At 34.3% G+C, this 19,179-nt stretch overlaps 1 protein-coding gene and 1 pseudogene across 6 annotated transcripts in view; one reads left to right on the top strand and one right to left on the bottom strand.

Annotated features, from left to right (window-relative positions):
* PCLO (piccolo presynaptic cytomatrix protein) overlaps nucleotides 1–19,179 on the bottom strand; it is a 353,058-nt gene that overhangs the window by 120,638 nt on the left and 213,241 nt on the right. The gene's annotated exons all lie outside the window — the stretch shown is intronic.
* LOC114507524 lies at nucleotides 6,141–6,644 on the top strand (annotated as a pseudogene).

Here is a 19,179-nt window from a genome sequence, read left to right as displayed (position 1 = left end):
ATTATTTAGTATGTATCAAATATGTTTTTAAATAGAAAACCAAAACCTACATAAACTCTATTTTGTCAAGAAAAATGGTTTTTTTTCCTATGCTCATTTTTGTTTTATGCAGTTTACTTTTTATTTTTTTTTATTTCAGGTCTTTGAGGTTTAATGGATTTAAAATATTTTAACCTATTTAAAATGTACATCATGGTTATTTGATTCATGTATGAGGTCTGTCCAGAAGGTATCCAGCCATGTACTATGAAAAAAGAGACATTTATTGAAGAAGATACAAAATACAAGAAACATTGATCCTCAGTCCCCTTCAAAGTAGGCCCCTTGGGGCCTTACACTGTTCTCCCAAATGCCATCAGCTGCCCCATAGTATTTTCCTAAATCTCATCAATGATCTAAAATCTCTTCTCTTTCAAAAGTGATTTTAGTTTTGGGAAAAGCCAGAAGTCACAGGATGCCAAATGTGAGCTGTAGGGTGCCTGAGTCACCTGGGTGATTTGATGTTTCACCAAAAAACTCTGCATGAGATATGATGCATGAGTGGGCTCACTGTTGTGATATAGTTGCCAGTCACCAGTTACCCATAGCTGTGGCATTCTGAATCATCCAAATAGTTTCCACAGAGAAATATTCAAGTTTAGTGAAAAATTTGACGCAGACTTGTTGCTCTACTCACTCAATCATTTTTGAATGTGATGGTCACACAGTACACACGATCACTCAGTGTCTACCACTCCGCTGACTAGTATAGCAAAGTCATTATTGTTCACACATGCATATGTATTCCAGTCCACTATCCTTGGCTTTCAGGTTACATCAATATCATGCAAACCATTCTTATTATATTAAAAATGACTGGGCTTTTTTTGAACAGACTAAATAATTCATACAGATGAATTATATGTATAATTCACAATTATATATATGTGTATTTTATATATATGTGCATGTGTGTTTATAACTGGCAATCTGTGCGCGTGCGCATGCACACACAGACACATGATAGTGGGATATTATTCAGTCATGAGAAAGAAGAAAATCCTGCCATTTGGGACAAATTGGATGGAACTTGACAGCATTATACTCCTTGAAATAGGCCAGAGAGAGAAAGATAAATACTGCTGTGACTTACATGTGGAAAATAAGTCAGTCTCATAGAAAGAGAAAGTAGAAACATGGTTGCCAAGGTCTGGGGATGGGGGAAATAAAGTTGTTAGTTGTTAAAAAGGTACACAGCTATACAATGGAAAAGACCTGAGGCTCTAATGTAAAACATGGTGACCGTAGTTGCTAACACTGTATATGTACTTGAACTTTGCTAAAAGAGTAAAACAAATACTCTTATACATAAAGAAGATAAACTCTGAAGCAATAGGTGTGTTAGTTAACTAGATGGAGGGAACGCTTTCACAATGCATGTGTATACAATATATATGCATTCATCAATCCAAGGACATAGAGATCATTTCCATATCTTGGCTATTGTAATAATGCTACAATAAATGTAAAGATGTATATGTCTTTTCAGATTAGTATTTTCATATCCTTCTAATAAATACCTAAAGGAGGAATCGTGGGACCATATGGTAGTCCTAGTTCTCATTTTTTGTGAAACCATAATGTTTTCCTTAATGGCTTTACCAATTACACTCCCACCAGTAGTGCATAAGGTTCCCTTTTCTCCACATCTTGCCAACACTTGTTATTTCTTATTTTTTAGGTAATAACCATTCTAAAAGAATCATGGTGTCATCTCATTGTGGTTTGATTTGCACATCCCTGCTGACTGAGCATCTTTATTTTGGCCACATGTCTTTGAAAACAATGCCTATTCAGTTTATCTGCCCATTTTTTATCAGATTTTTTTGTGAATTAAGCTGTTTAAGTATATAATTTGATATTAACTTTTATCAGAAATATGGCTTGCAAATATTTTGTCTTATGTTATAGAGTGCCTTTTCATTTTGATGGTATCTAGTAAATCCCTTAATCTATCTTTACTCTTTCTCAATCTTTTTTTTAAAATATTTTTGTGTTTATGCCCTGGCTGGCATAGCTCAGTGGATTGAGCGTGGGCTGTGAACCAAAGCATCACAGGTTCAATTCCCAGTCAGGGCACATGCCTGGGTTGTGGGCCAGGTCCCCAGTGGGGGCCACATGAGAGGCAACCACACATTGATGTTTCTCTCTCTCTCTTTCTCCCTCCCTTCCTCTCTCTAAAAATAAATAAATAAAAATCTTCAAAAAATATTTTTGTGTTCACCTATAGTTGGCATACAATATTATATTAGTTTCAGGTGTATAACATAGTGATTAGACATTTATATAACTTACAAAGTGCTCACCCTGGTAAGTTCAGTACCCATCTGACACTATCCATAGTGGTTACAATATTATTGGCTATATTCCCAATACCCTACTCTAATTCCCTACGCTGTTTTTGTAATTGGCAATTTGCACACCTTAATCCATTTCCCTGTTTTACCAATCCCACCAACACCCTCCCATCTGGCAACCATCAAAATGTTCTCTGTATCCACGAGTTTCTTTCTGTTTTGTTTGTTTTGTTTTTTTTAGATTCCACATATAAATCAAATCATATGGCATTTGTCTTTCTATATATGACTTATTTCACTTAGTATAATGTTCTCTAGGTACACCCACAAGTGGCAAGAGTTTACTCTATTTTTTTGTTTGTGGCTGAGTGTATTCTATTGTATATATGTACCACCTCTTTTTTATCCCATCATTTACTGATGGACACTTGCATTGCTTCCATATCTTGAATATTGTAAATAATGCTGTAATAAACATAGAAATTCAAATTAGTTTGGGGTTATTTTTATAGGTACCCAGAAGTAAATTTGCTGGCCCTTCTTTGCCTCTTATTATAGCCTTTGTTTTAAAGTCCATTTTGTCTGATATAAGTATCACTCCCTCAGCTTTTTGTTGTATCCATTTGCATGAAATATCTTTATTCCTTTGCTTCCAATTTGTTAAGAGTCTTTTGATCTGAAGTGAGTCTCTGGCAGGCAGTATATGTATGGATCTTGTTTTTTTATTCATTCAGGCACCCTATGTATTTTGATTGGAGCATTTAATCCATTTACATTTAATTGATTACTGATAGGCATGTAATTATTGCCATTTTATTATTCATATTGTTTTCCTTCTCCTCACCTCCTCCTCTGCCTTCCGTTTCCACTTCCCCTCCCCCATCTCCTTCTTCTCCTCTCCCTTTAACATTTCATGTAATACTTGTTTGGTACTATGAACTCCTGTAGCTTTTTCTTGTCTGGGAATCTCTTTTTCTGTCCTTTTGATTCTAAATGATAGCCTTGCTGGATAGAGTAATCTTGGTTGTAGGTTCTTGCTTTTCATCACTTTGAATATTTCATGACAATACCTTTTGGCCTGAATAGTTTCTGTTGAGAAACAAGCTGACATTGATATGAGAGTTCCCCTGATTCTCTTTCATACAAATGGCCAACAGATTTATGAACAGATGCTCAACTTTAGTTGCTATTAGGAAAGTGCATACCAAAACTGCAAAGAGATACCAACTCACCCCTGTTAGAATGTCTATAATCAACAAAACAAATATTCACAAATGTTAGAGAGATTGTGGATAAAAAAGGAACCCTCATTTACAGCTAGTGGGAATATAAACTGGTACAGTCACTATGCAAAATTACGGAGGCTCCTCAAACAATTATGAAAAGTTACCATACGACCCAATAACCTCTCTTCTGGGTATCTACTCAAAAGTTTTGAAAATATTTATTTGAAGAGATATATGCACCTCTGTGTTCATTGCAGCATTATTAACTGTGGCCAATTCATGGAACTACTGAAGCATCCTTTGATAGATGATTGAATAAAGAACATGTGGTACATGTATACAATGGAGCGCTACTCAGCCATAAGAGTAGATGAAATACGACCATCTAAGACAACATGGATTGTTTTTGAGAATATTGTGCTAAGTGAAAAAAGTCAGAGAGAAGTGAAAAAGAATAGGGACTTCACTCATATATGTAATATAAAACTGAAAGTAACAAACAGACAAGCAAATCAAAGAAGCAAAAACTCATGGACTCTGTTAATAGTATGGGAGTTACCAGAGGGAAGGGGGTGGGGAGTAGTGAAGGTTAAAGGGGGTCACATATACGATGATGGAAGATTTGACTTTGGGTGATGGGCATGTGATGCAATATACAGATGATGTATCATAGAATTGTACACTTAAAACCTATAATATAGCCCTGGCTGGCGTAGCTCAGTGGATTGAGCGCGGGCTGGGAACCAAAGTGTCCCAGGTTCAATTCCCAGCCAGGGTACATTCCTGGGTTGCAGGCCAGAACCCCCAGCAACCGCGCATTGATGTTTCTCTCCCTCTCCCTCCCTCTCTCCCTCTCTCTCTCTCTCTCTCTCTCTCTCTCCCCCTCCCCCTCCCTTCCCTCTCTAAAAAAATAAATAAAATCTTTTAAAAAAACCTATAATATTTTATTAATCTATGTCACTCTAATACATTAAATTTTTTTAAAAAGAGTCTCTCTTTGTCTCTAACCTTTGGCATTTTGAGTCTGATATACCAAAACTTAAGTATATAAGTTTGGTCATTTCCTGTATAATACCCTGTTTGTGAGCACAGGTAGAATACACATCTTGTTTCTAATCAAAAAGATCTGACAAAGGTGATTTGACAGTTACAACCGTGATTATATTATATGAGTACATCCTATAGACTTAGCATGAGTGTCTCTGCTGTCCATGGGGAAGTAAATAGCCATGTGCCGGAAGGTCTGAGAGAGGGCCACATGGCAAGGAGTTGAAGGGTGACTCTAGACGTTGAGAGTGGCCACCTGCTGAGAGCCAGCAAGGAAACAAGGAACTTAGTCCTACAACTTGGAGGAACTGAACTCTGCCAATAACCACATGAGCTTGCATGAAGATCCTCAAGCTCTGGAATAGAAAACAGTCAGCCAACAAACAGATTGCAGCCCAGTGAGATCCTGACTAGGGGACCCAGTGAAACCATACCTGGGTTCTTGACCCACAGAAATTGTGGGATACTAAATATGTGTTGTTTTAAGTCATCAAGTTTGTTACATATCAATGGAAAATAGAAAAATACAAGTTGTATGCTGAGTTTTCTGTGTACACAAGATGTACATTATGTTGGTAGTGAAACTTGGAGAACATTTGTGATTATACTGGTTACCACAGTGACTGAGAAGAGATAAAAAGTAGGAATAAAAGGAAAATTGGCCATGAAAAATAACTTTTTGCCCTTCATAAACAAGAGGAAAAACTCTTATCAGTTATGCTTGCTGGTGTTCTGGTGTAATGTGTATAGCAAGTGTGTGGCATTTAAGCAGAACTAAGTATATGACTGAATGAATAATGAATAGATAAATATTGAAATGCCTATTTTCCCCAAGTGGGGCTAACACATCAATGATAATGGTGTTAAAATAGTAGATTTGTATTGTATTGTATGTTGAAAAAATGCCTTTAAAATTACATCAACTCTTAGATCTTAAAGTAAAAATAACAAACAAAAACACCCTGTGTTTCATACACGAGAAAAATGAGGCTAAGAGAGATTGGTTGCTCAAGGCAACACGTAATGCACAGGAAAACTTGAGTGGGGCCCACACTCTCACTGTGAGGACTCAGAAATTTGACCTCTGTCTGCTTAGGGCCAGGGTATCCAGTTGAGAATCAGAAGGCATGGGTTTGGGGGCAACACATCCAGCCCTTCCTTTATTCATTCAGTTGTAAAGATGAGAGTGATGGATAGACTGAAAAGGAAAAACCCTGAGATATAAAAAAATGTCAGAAGATACCATCTCCCAGGCAAGACTGAGGAGAAAGAATGCTTCTGGCTTAGTCAGCCCACAAGTCATGCAGTACAACCTAATCTGTAGCTCTAACTAATTAGTTGGGAAAGATTATGCTTGTTTTGTCAGTATAATTTCAATTTTTCTATTGATGAATAATGCTTTTATGCCTTGTTTATATCATTAGCAAACATTAAAAAGATAAAATTGTTACTTTTAGTTTTATATTTTTTATCATTTTTGTATTTTAGCATTTGTATTAAAAATATGAAAAGCATATGGCTCTTCCTCGGTTTTGCCTACAGAGGTGGCAGCCATCTCTTACTTGGCACTATGGCAGCCCTCAGACCGCTCATGAAACCCAAGATCGTCAAAAAGAGGACCAAGAAGTTCATTCGGCACCGGCCAGACCATTATGTCAAAATTAAGTGGAACTGGCAGAAACCCAGAAGCATTGACAATAGGGTGCACAGAAGATTCAAGGGCCAGATATTGATGCCCAACATTGGTTATGAGAGCAACAAGAAAACAAAGCACATGCTGCCCAGTGGTTTTCAAAAGTTCCTGGTCCATAATGTCAAGGAGCTTGAAGTGCTGCTGATGTGCCACAAATCTTACTGTGCTGAGATTGCTCACAACGTCTCCTCAAAGAGCTGAAAAGCCATTGTGGAAAGAGCAGCCCAGCTGGCCATCAGAGTCACCAATCCCAATGCCAGGCTGCTCAGTGAAGAAAATGAATAGACAGATTGTGTGCACATTGTATTTGTGTTAATAAAACCTTAAAGTTCTGCCAAAAAATATGAAAAGCATATGGATATCTGTTAAATGAATAAGTAATTGAATTAATACTTAAATGTCTTGGTATGTAAATAAATAACAAACTCCATATAGGCCTGGTAACATAATTATTATCACTAATACTTCTGGGAGGAGTTGAGGAGCAGATTCAAAAAAAATATTCAGAATTTGCTGAGTCACTGTAGGAATATAAATAAAAATCAGGTGTCTGATTATTTTTGTATGACATGCTTAACTTGTTCTTATCAAAATCAATTTGCTATTGGTGAATTACTCAAGCATAGTTCAAATGCTTTTATCTACCTTCCAATTTATCAGGGAATATTTTTCATTAAAGTGTTATTTAATACAATTATTTTGGTTATATTCATTACTCTATTAGAAGCGTTACTAACACCTGGAATAAATAAGAAATGTTACATGCTGTTAGGTGATCAAGCTAAGAATATTCAAACAGTACATTGAAATTATTATTAAAAAAACGGCTGCCTTAGTTTTCATCTAATTTTCTATTGTATCAAGACTTATTCAACTTTTAATTGCTAAACCTCACAAAATATATGACTTTGAATTTGATGAATTCTATTTGGTTTCTGTACCTTGCTTGTGTCAATATTATTTTATATGTAACATAAAATATGTTACTTTATTTTTCCCAATCTCTTTAATATTATCTTCAGGGATAGAAGAAAAACAGAAGTAATATTTCAAGAATTTCTTCTATGTGTCTTATATTATTTAAAACATTTTTCTCTATAATTTTCATGTTAGGTACTACCAATATCACTTCCGGACACAAAAGCTGAGACTAAAGGTGAGGAACTTGCCCCTATTGTCTAGCAGGTGAAAGAGCTAAGAGCATTTTTTTCTTGACTTCCAATCTCTGTTCTTTCTATATATATTAGCTCAGTGCTCTTGTTGTAAAGACAATATTCTAGATAATCAATAGAAACTCTTATTCTTTATTGATTCTCATTTCTTATTGCCCATTTTCCCATAGCCAATTCATACACATTTTATATTTATGCCCTTGAATTTCACATTAATGTTACCACTTATCTTCCTTTCCTATAACTTAAACATCTTGAATGTCTTTGTCTTCTCCTCACAGAATCAATTAATCTTTAAATTTTCTTTTATTAAGAGTGAATAGCAAAATGTGCTAACCTAGGCAGTTAGAAGCAAAACTAATAATGCAACTTCCTTAGCAGGAACACAATTGTGCAAGCAATATTTATCCTGACAGAAGTCCACAGTAGTTATGAGGTTAACCTAGAACTAGTTCTGACAGTCAACACTTTCTCTGTTACTGAGGTAATAAATGCAAGCTTTCATTAAAATTTATAAGGAAGAAATTGTGATTTTAGAAGAGATTCAACCAGAAATTTATTATATTTCAATACTTTTATACTTAGTTTATTTCTAAAAATAATTTGAGAGCTTACAATGTAAATTGTATCATACATAATTACACTGTTAAAATAAAAATAAAAGGAAAAGGCATCCTGAATGGGGAGGGAGAAATTTCAGCGTCAGCACCCAGGGTATAGGACCTGTTCAGCTCCCCAGATGCTTCAGTAGTTAGAATGGAACATATGTTCTCAAGGAGACAACTACACTTTCCATTGGTCTTCTACAAGAAGTAGAAGAGATGACATAATTTTTAAAACTTTCTATACTAAGACTTGGTCTGATGTGAAAAAAAAATTATCTCATGAAATGTTCACATAAGTGATGTTGGAGGGGCGTTAAGTGGGTTTTTAACTAAACCATATGGAGTGGCTCACCACATTTTTGCTTCTGTTCTCTGTATTTGTTGTACCACATTTGAGGGCAGGAGTGTGGTCTCAAGAAAAAAATTAAACTTACTTTTAAAAACAGGTGTACCTTTTTCTTTATGGTTAAGCTACGTTCAGAATTCAACTTTGAAGCAAACAATTAAAAAATACCCTTGAAAAGGGAGCTACATGTTCCATGATTTCAGCGATGCCTATCCTGCCAATCCAATCAAACTGAGACTCTGTCTACCTAGTACACCATGATTTGGCCCTAACTTTGGTCCCCCTTACATACTGTGGTAGAGCAAAACAAAACACAGAACTGCAAGTAGCAATACTCTGTGCTCCAGTATATTATAATAAGTCAAATAAAAAAGTCAAATTATGGTCTAAAGCCTAATAGCCTAATAGCCATAGGCTATTTTAGCCTATGGTCTAAAATAAGACTAAAAATTATGTGCTACTTCATTAACTGGAGAAATCAGGAGGGCCTTGAATGGCCTCACCATAAGATCTCCTCCCCAAACTGCTAAACAAGGTCACCAATCTGAACTCTCCTCAGAATGTTTGAAATAAATATCTACACAATATAATAAAAATTAGTCATTGAACATATGAACGTAAAGAATTTTTGGTATAACAGAAAAGTTACTTTATCAGGCAATTTATACTATATTTAAAATATGCGTGTAAGCTACATTACAATATACCATCAACTTTTAGTTTGTGTCTACATGGGTATGAAGACAACAGGAAGGAAAATAAGAAAATATAAATTATAAAATTATGATGGCTTTTATTTTCATCTTTTTTACTGTTCATCAGTACTACATTTTACAGATCTATTTATCATCTATCTATCTATCTATCCATCTACCTACCCATCCATCCATCTTCTCTCTCTCTCTCACACAAACACACACATACACACATTCATTTTTTGTATACATACATACAGAAAGGACTGAGAATGATGTGCATTAGCTACTGGCAGCTGAGAGCCAGATAGGAGGTTTGTTTTTGATGCCTCTAAGAGGAAACAGAGAAATTAAAATCTTCATGAGAAAATGGGGAAAGAGGTTTTCTCTACCCCTTCATAAAATTCTTTGTACAGATGAAGATGGTATTGTACAAAAATTATACATGTATATACATGTACTTAGTCACAGTTTGTTGCACATATTTTAATTTTCAACATGTAGTTTTTAGTATTCATTGTTTTATGTGTATTAGTTCTACTTCTTTAAGTGTCTTGCAAATTCTTGGAAGCAGAGTTCTTGCATAGGCTTTTCCTATGTCTGCCTTGTATGTAGTATAAGGCTGAATCTATATTCAATGCTAAATATCTACTTAATTCTAGTGGAATATAGTTCTTTATTATAAATCTCTTTTGGTAATCTTACATTATTTAAAAAATTTTAAAGTTGATTTAACAGTTAGAGAGGGTGGCTAAACTAGTTTTATTAAAATACAACATGAGGGTTTTTTTTTTAAAACTAATATGCTGATCATATTTTTGATAAATACTGGATAAGACATATAAAGTTACTGTTACCATCTAGAAGGTTCTATCTCAAGTCTGAATACTGATATATCTCTAAATCATTTTTATTCAAAGCTTGTGGATTTTCATTGTTAACACTTGTTAGTAAGAAAAAAGATAATATTATTATTTGGTGGAGAAGATTATACTCTACTTATTTCAGAAGCAAAAGGAAAACTTGTATGAGCAAAGCAAACAATATAATTATTTTTATATCATAGGTTTCTAACATATTTAAGATAGTCATCTTTTCTTAGGATTTTCCGTATATAATTTCTTTGGTTGCATATTGGCACAATATAATGATCAACCTGTGTAAATAAGGCCATATCACAAATGTAATTTCCCATTAAAATTTTACCCAGTCAGTATGAAGGTTCACTGGCTGTATGTACAGGCATGCACGTATGTATGTAAACGTCCTTTTATCCTCCATATATGAAAATATAATTCACCCGATGCTTTCACATACTGCTGGTGTTTGAGATTTCTGCTGATTATCAGAAGAGTGGAATGCCTGACTACTGTTGACTTTTAAAGCTTTTATTAAACAGTTCTTAGCTTTTTACATTTTTAGACCAAAAAACCCCTTTCTGTGAATATGGAGGAAGGTTACGAGAGGAAAGAATTCTGTCGCTGGGTTACAGCAGGGTCCCTGAATAGTGGTCACAAACTACTCACTAAAATCCTGTAAGAACAAAACAAGGATGTCTGCTCTTACTACTCTGCTCAACATTGTATAGCAAGTTTTAGCAAGCTCAATAAGAAAAAAATAAATTAAACTTATCCCCACTGGAATGGGAAAAGTATATTGTCTTTATTTGCTGATGACATAATATTGCATGTAAGAAAATCCTAAAAATTTTACAAAAAAAAAAAAACAAAACAACCTACTAGACCTAAAACCAAGATTAACTAGACTGTAAGCTAGGTCAGTATATAAAAATCAACTGTATTAATTATATTTCCACAAAATTAAAGTTAATAATCCAAAACTGAAGTTTAAAGAACAACTCTATTCACAATAGCACGCTGAAATAAAATATTTTGGGAGACATTTAACAACAGAAATGCTAGTCCTGCACTTTGAAAACTATAAAACTTTACTAAAAGAAATTAAAAGAGACCTAAATAAAGAGATAATACATGTTCATGGATTAGGAGACTCAATGTTATAAAGATTGTAATTCTCTCCAAATTGACCTATAATTTCAATGAAACCTTTATCACTCAGGTGGCAAAGATGAGGCCTGTGGGCCAAATCTTGTTTTATCCAGCCTGGCACCTTGTTTCTACGCAGCAGCAACACCAAGCTCCTTGACCCTAAGGAGTGGTTGCATTTATACAGTCCTATAATTACATTTGGCCCTTTGAAGGCAACCGCAAAGCTGATGTGGCCCCAAGTGAAAATGAGTTTGATACCCCTGCCCTATCATAATCCCAGAAGGATAATACTAAAATCTTATGAAAAGTAAAAGGATCTAGAAGAACCAAAATTATTTTGGAAAATAAAGTTAGAAAACTTACACTGCCAAATTTCAAAACTTAATATAAAACTAGAGTAAGTAAGAGAGTGTAATACTGGTGAAATAAATTAGGAATACAGTCAAACAAAACAGAGCTGAGAACCCAGAAACAAATTCTGGTAGTAATGGTAGATTAATTTTGACAAAGAGGCCAAAACAATTCAATGGGGAATTTTTTGTTTTTAATAAAAGGTGCTTGCACAACTGGATCTCCATTTGTGATTCAAAAAATGAACTTGGACCTTGCTTCATAACATATATAATAATCAATGTAATACAGGTCATAGATTTAAATGTATAAAAGTTCTGGTATAAAACAGAAGAGAAAATCCTTGTGACCTTGGGATTGTTTTTAATATGCTCTTAAGAGCAACATGGTCTATAAAAATATCAATTAATTGGATTCCATTAAAATGCAAAACTTTTTCTTTAAATTCACCTTTAAGAAAAGAAAAAGACAAGACAGACTTGAAGAAAATATATGTACATCATATACCTTTATAAAGGACTTATATCCAAAATATAAAAGAAGTTTTACAACTTGTTAAGAAGACAAATAAATAAATAATGGGCAAAAGATCTGAATAGATATTTCACCAAAGAAGACATGTATATTGCTTATAACCACTTTAAAGTATGTTCTTTATAAGTATTAGGAAAATGTAAGTTAAAACAAGATATATCCATATCCACCCCAAAAGACAGACTACCAAATGTTGGCAGTGATAAGGAGAAAGTGGACCCCTTGGACATTGTTATTTGACAGTTTTTAATATATTTATCATGATGTTACAGTTGTCTTAATTCTCTCCCTTTGCCTCCCTCTACCCAGGACCCTGAATACCCTCTGGCAACAGCCCCCTTAGTTCACACCCATGGTTCATGCATATAAGTTCTTTGGCTCTCCATTCATATATTGTTCTTAACATCCTATCTCTTCTGTACCTACCAATATGTATTTCTTACACCCTCTACCTTTTCCCCCATTCTCCCCCCCTCCAAATTGATAATCCTTCAAATGATCTCCATATTTATGATCTGTTTCTGTTCTGCTTGTTTGCATTTTTAGATTCAATTGTCGATGTGGATTTATTGCCATTTTAATGTTCTTAGTTTTGATCTTCTTTATCCTAAATAAGTCCCTTTAGCATTTTATATAATAATGGCATGGTGACGATAAATTCCTTTAGCTTTACCTTGTCTGCCCTTCCATTGTAAATGATACCTTTGCTGGATACAGTAATCTAGGTAGTAGATCTTTCCATCACTTTGAATACTTCTTGCCAGTCCATTCTAGCCTGAAAAGTTTCTTTTGAGAAATCAGCTAACAGTCTTATGGGAACTTTCCTGTAAGAAACTAACCGCTTTTTTCTCGCTGCTTTTAAGATTTTCTCTTTGTATTTAACCTTTGCCGTTTTAATTACGATGTGTCTTGGTGTGGTCCTCTTTGGGTACAACATGTTTGGGATTCTCTGTGCTTCTTGGATTTGTATGTCTATTTCCTTTGCCAAATTAGGGAAGTTTTCTTTCATTATTTGTTCAAATAAGTTTTCAATTTCTTGCTCTTCCTCTTCTCCTTCTGGCATCCCTATGTTTCGGATATTGGTATGTTTGAAGTTGTCCCAGAGGTTCCTTATCCCTTTTTGTTGTTGTTGTTGTTGCTGTTCTGATTGAATGTTTTCTTCCTTATGTTCCAAATCATTGATTTGATTTTCAGATTCACCCACTTTACTGTTGATTCCCCATACATTTCTCTTTATTTCACTTACTATAGACTTCATTTATGCCAGGGTCTTTTTTATGCTGTTGAAGTACTCAATGTGTTCTTTGAGCATGCTAATAACCAGTATTTTGAACTCTGTATCTTACAGATTGCTACTTTCCATTTTGGTTAGTTCTTTTTCTGGAGTTTTGTTCTGCTCTTTCATTTGGGCCATATTTCTTTGTTTTCTCATTTTGGCAGCCTCCTTGTAGTTTCTTTCTACTTATTAGGTAGAGATGCTTTGACTCCCCATCTTAAAGTAGTGTAGCCTATTATAGAAAAACACATCCATAAGCTGGATGGCCTTAGGTAATCACCAGGGCGGGACAACTCACGTGGACCAGGTTTATGTAGTGTCAGATATGGTGTCGTCGCTCTGTGTCTCTGTGTGGGAGAAGGCTCAGAATAGGGACAATGGCTACTGCTTGGCCTCTGGTGTTTTGTCTGGGAGGAATCTGTGCCCTGGCACTCACCTTTATGCCAGATACTTTAGTTTCTCCCCATATACCACTAGTGCCCTTCCAGCTATTGCCCCACTGCTAGAGCCTGGAGGGAGTGAGTCTGTGTAAATCCCAAGTCTGTTTCAAGCCCTTTAAGAGGGGACACCTGAGAATCCTGCAGTTTCTTCTGCCACCCCAACCCCCACTGGCTTTTACAGCCACAAGATATGAGGATTTATTTTCCTGGCACTGGAACCCTGGGTTAGGTGGACTGATGTGGGGCTGGGATCCCTTGCTCCGGAGGTAACCCTCCTGATTTTAATACTCCACACATGGGTATGGGTCTGCTTGTTCTGCATTTCCATGTCTCCACCCCTCCTACCCATCTGGATAAATGTGATTTATTTAATTTCTTGGTTGTTGGACTTCCACACAATTTGATTTTCTGATGATTCTGGGTGAATGTTGTTTTGTAGTTCAGTTGTGATTTTTCTGCTGTGGTTGTGTGAGGAGGAGAGCCATATTTATCTACGCTTCCATCTTGACTGAAAGTCTATTTGACAGTTCTTGAACAGTGAAAAAGAAATTATCATACAATTCCACTTCTAGAAAACCATGCAAAAATATCATACATCTAAATTATGTATGCAACTTTTAAAAACAGAAAAATCCAATGGATAAATAAATGTATAGTATACAGGCAATGGATTATTACTTAGCAATAAAAGAGCAAACTACTGCTGTGTGCTCCAAATAGATAAACCTGCAAAAGTTGTAGTAAGTGAAAGGCGCCAGGCATCAAAACTGCATGATTAACTTTATGTGAACTGCTCGGAAAAGACAAACTTACAGAAACAGAAAGTAAATCTCACCTGTGATTGAACAAGCAATGCTGGAACTTGATACTGCTAGCAGGCTCAAGGGAGCTTTGTAATGGCTGAAATGTTCTAAAACAGTGTTGTAGACTGCAGTGATGGTGGTACAACTTCATACAGTTACTAAAAGTCATTGATTTGTACACTGACAATGTGAACATTTAAATGTACAGTATACCTCATTATAGATGTTAAAACAGAAATAATAAAAAGAGCTGCCCAGATGTGGCATCGCTATTGACTCATATCCACTGAGATCTGACACATTCATCTCCTGTTCCTAAAAGCCCAATAAGACGGTGAACTGTTGGGGGCTAGAAAATCAGCCACTATTTCCATAGGAGACATTGCTACCTTTTGAAGCTAAACATTTCAAATGTTCTTCAATATTACATTTGCTAATTAGTCTTTCTAGCCTTGCAGATGTAACCAGCCCATCATGGAACTATACAAAAGCAATATCTTTTTTAAAAACAGAATAATTTTTTTGGCTAGTTGGAAACAGCTGTGTTTCGAGGCATAAGATGGAATTCTAAATAAAAGAGACTCATTTCCTAAGCATTACATTTTTTTCTGATAATTTCTAAGAGAAGGGGAAGTAATATTTGTTAGATGTACAGTAAGTACAAGATTCTGTGCTAGGTTCCTTTGCAATTATGTGAGATACACAGAGCTGGCCTTACTGCTCTCACAGAACAAACATATTCTCAAAATTTAAGTGATAGAGCTGAATTCCAACCTAGAGCTTTCTAATTCTAAAACTCATCACCGGTACTCTCCATTTTGCTGCCTTAGCTTAGCTGAATAAAGACTTTCAAAATCATTGCACAACCATGGGTAGTGTGGTTCCATGGATTAAGTGCTGGCTTGTGAACAGAAGGGTCGCTGGTTTGACCCCCAGACAGAGCACATGTCTTGGTCACAGGCCAGGTCCCCCACTGAGGGTGTTCAAGAGGCAGCCCATTCATGTTTCTCTCACACACATTGGTGTTTCTCTCCCTCTCTTCCCCTCTCTCTAAAAAATAATAAAAAAACAACCTTGTAGAGTTGTTGATCACCATGTACAATTATATTTTTGAAGTTTACAGTTAAAAGTTAAAGGATGTATTTTCTAAAACTTGTGGACCCTTTAATAGAAAAGTGTATGTATGTATTCGTGTCTGCATTCCTTACAAAAGTATAAGTAATGATGCATTTGTTTATGTGTGCACACAGGTACACATCCATATGTACAGATGAACAACAGAGTTTTATCAATTCCTTCACTTTCTCTCAGTTGTTCTTAAAATTTTACTTTAATAATTACTTACGTATCATATTCTTCTACTAAATAATGAGGAAGTTTCAGAACAAGGGTTTGTTATATTCATTCTACTAATCCAACAAGCAACACAACATAAATCACACTAAGAGTGTTCAATGAACATGTATTAGTGAATAAAAAAATTAAAATGCATTTAATAAATTATAAAAACGGTTACAAAATAATTAATGTTGTATAATTTTTTACAGAGAAAAGAAGAGCTTACTTATAACATTTTAATCTTCTCTTTCAAATGTCCTGAGAGTGGTGATTTTCAAACATTTTGGCTTCAAGGAGCCATTTATACTCTTTAATAGTACTGAGGGCCTTAAAGAGCTTTTGTTTATGTGATTTATAGCTACATATAGATTCTGTATTGTAAGTGAAAACAAAAAATTCAAAATAGTTGATAATGAATTAAAATAATAATAAACTCATTCCATATTAAAATGAATCACATTTTAAATATAAATGACTTAAAAAATAAAACATGAGAGGGGTGACATTGTTTTACATTGTGACAAATCTTAATTCTGAGCTAAATATGACAGCTGAATTCTCATGTCTACTCTGTAGACAATGTGTTGCTTTTGATAAACTGTGTAGTCACAAGAAAATGAGAGTACAAAAGGCAAATGCTGCCTTAGCATTACTATGAAAACAATTATAACCTTGTAGACCCCCTGAGAAAATCTTGGGAACCATGAAGGTTCCTTGCTCATATTTTAAGTAGCACGGAGGAGGACAAAAAAAAATAACATTTTCTATTCCTGTCACTTATGTTAAAATTATTTTTGGTTCCAATAAATAAAAATGTTTTCCCTTTTTTGAGAGGAATACTAATTTTATATAATTCTTATGAAATATTTTAAGGCTCTATCCAATTAGAATGGTTTATTAAAATATTATGTAAGATATACAGTATTTGTACTTTCAATGGATTTATATAATAAAAATGAACATTTACTAATAACCATGTCCTTCTGTGTTTGGGAGAGCCAGCTATACTATATCTTATCTTATTTTATCTTATCTTATCTTACTTTTAAGTGATTTTTTTAGATTTTCAGTTATACTTGACCTAAAAATTATATTAGTTTCAAGTATATAGCCCAGTGATTTGACATTATGTAACTTCCCAAGTAATCACACAGATAAATGTAATAGTATAACCATACTACTATATTTTATTCTTCACTCCTTCCTTGCTTACAACCTTATCTTGTTTTACAAAGGCAGTTAAATTATTAGCTTAGATTAGCTTTTTCACAATTGATAAAGTAACTGGACAAGTTTCTCATGTCTATAAACTTGAGAAACAAATTAAATGTTTTATTATAGAAAACTTTATACATATAAAATAGTAGTGACTAGACAATAATTTAACCCAGTGTGGTTAATTTCCCAGGTCCAACAGTTATCAAATCATGGTCAACTTTGATCTATTTCTCCACAATCCTCCACACAGGTAATTTTGAAGCAAATCCCAGATAAGGTATTATTTCATCTTTAAATATCTTAATATGCGTCTCTAAATGATATCCTCTAAATTTTTATTGAAAACATTAATATAAAATGGTAACCATAGGAAGAAAAAGTAAGAGTAAATCCTTAATATCACCAAATATCTACTCAATCCAATTAGGCTTTTGGTTGAGAAGCAAATGAACCAGATTAGCCAGGAGCCTGAATGCTCTATGCTGGGCTTCCTGCCTCTAAGTGTAGAACTTCTAGAAACTGTTCATCAGGGACTGTCATTTCAGGCTGTAGCCTTGCATTTGCATGTATTTAAATCCTTTTAAAGTAGTAAAGCCTTATTTGAAAACGATACTAATTTTTTAAAAAAACTTGGGTTTATGTGACCTAAGGACACATGAGAACTATATTTACCCTGTAGTAACCAATGCAGGGAAAATATAATGGAAAATATTTGTATTAGTATTTTAGGCAAATATCTAAAGAAAAAGGGGCATTCAGAGAAATACATAGTATGCTATTAGTAAATTTGTTGTTCAAAACAATAATCTATATTTTTCATTCTGCAAAATCTATATACTGGAGAAAATTGGATCTAGTTTTTAGACTACAATACTTACAAGAAATCAATAGCTCTTATTTTTGTTACTCTTATATTTGAAAACCTTTTTCCTAACTGTAGTAAAAGAGAGTAAAGTGAAGTAATGAATGGCAAAATATAATAAGGTTAAGGAAATTATTAACATAGTATAAAAATAATAATATAGTAGAAAAATAGATACAGTATAATAATAGTCCTAATGACTGAGAATAATGGTTTGAAGATTTCTGTTGTAAAAAATAATTTTTGGCATTGCTACAAAGTAGTATATTGTTTTATCTTATGAACTGGAAGGAACTGAAATAGTTTCTAGCAAGTAATTTTTTCTACAAAAACAGTTTAAGATTCACCCCTGGAATTTTCATCAGTAGTTAAAATACAGTCTGCATGCAATAGAACCATAAAAGGTTGAATTATCTGTCTCTGGCAGAAGATGAATTACCCAATCTTAAAAGGAAAAGAACATTACGCTCTTAATCGATTCATTCTCTATGAAAATAGAGAAAAATTGCTCAAAGCAAAACCTGTTCCATATCCACATGCTCTATGGTCTAAAATCTGCAAGGAAATATACCAAAAAAATACCTCTTTTTGTTTTTTGTTATCTCAGTCCTACAAAAACAAAACCCCTCTAGCTCATAAATCATGCTGATATTTCACCTATAACATATACCCATGTATATCCATATATATATACATATCAACATATAGTATGGATATTTTCTCCTGATATACAGTGTCATGAAACAGAATACTTGAATGAGAATACAGTTACTACTTATATATTAAATACCATTAATTTTTATAAATTTATATTTTGTCTCAGGTTTAAATAACAGAATTTTTTATTTGCAATGTAATAATTCTGTCTCCTTTCAAAAGCATCAAAGTCATGAAAGACAAAGGAAGACTGAGACACTGTCAGACTGGAGGAGGTGAAAGTGGTATGAAAACTAAATGCCATGAGAGATCTGAACTGGCCCCTGGACTAGAAAAAGAAAAAAAAATTAGTGGGTGAGTGAAGGAACTCAAAATTTAGATAAGGCCTGTTGGTGTTTTAATAGTATCTGAGCAAAGTTAACTTCTTGATTTTGATCATCTCATTGTGGTTACACAGATGTGAACCTTAGGCAAATTGGGGAAAGGGTGGGCAAGAGAACTAAGTGTACTATTTTCAAGGAGTCTAAATTTTCTTAGAGTCCAACATTATTTCAAAATAAAGCATTTAAAA

Source organism: Phyllostomus discolor, chromosome 10 (assembly GCF_004126475.2).
Source record: "Phyllostomus discolor isolate MPI-MPIP mPhyDis1 chromosome 10, mPhyDis1.pri.v3, whole genome shotgun sequence".
NCBI classification, from domain to species: Eukaryota; Metazoa; Chordata; class Mammalia; order Chiroptera; family Phyllostomidae; genus Phyllostomus; species Phyllostomus discolor.
Note: the sequence above shows the minus strand (reverse complement) of the source record. Positions and strands in the feature narration are given on the sequence as shown.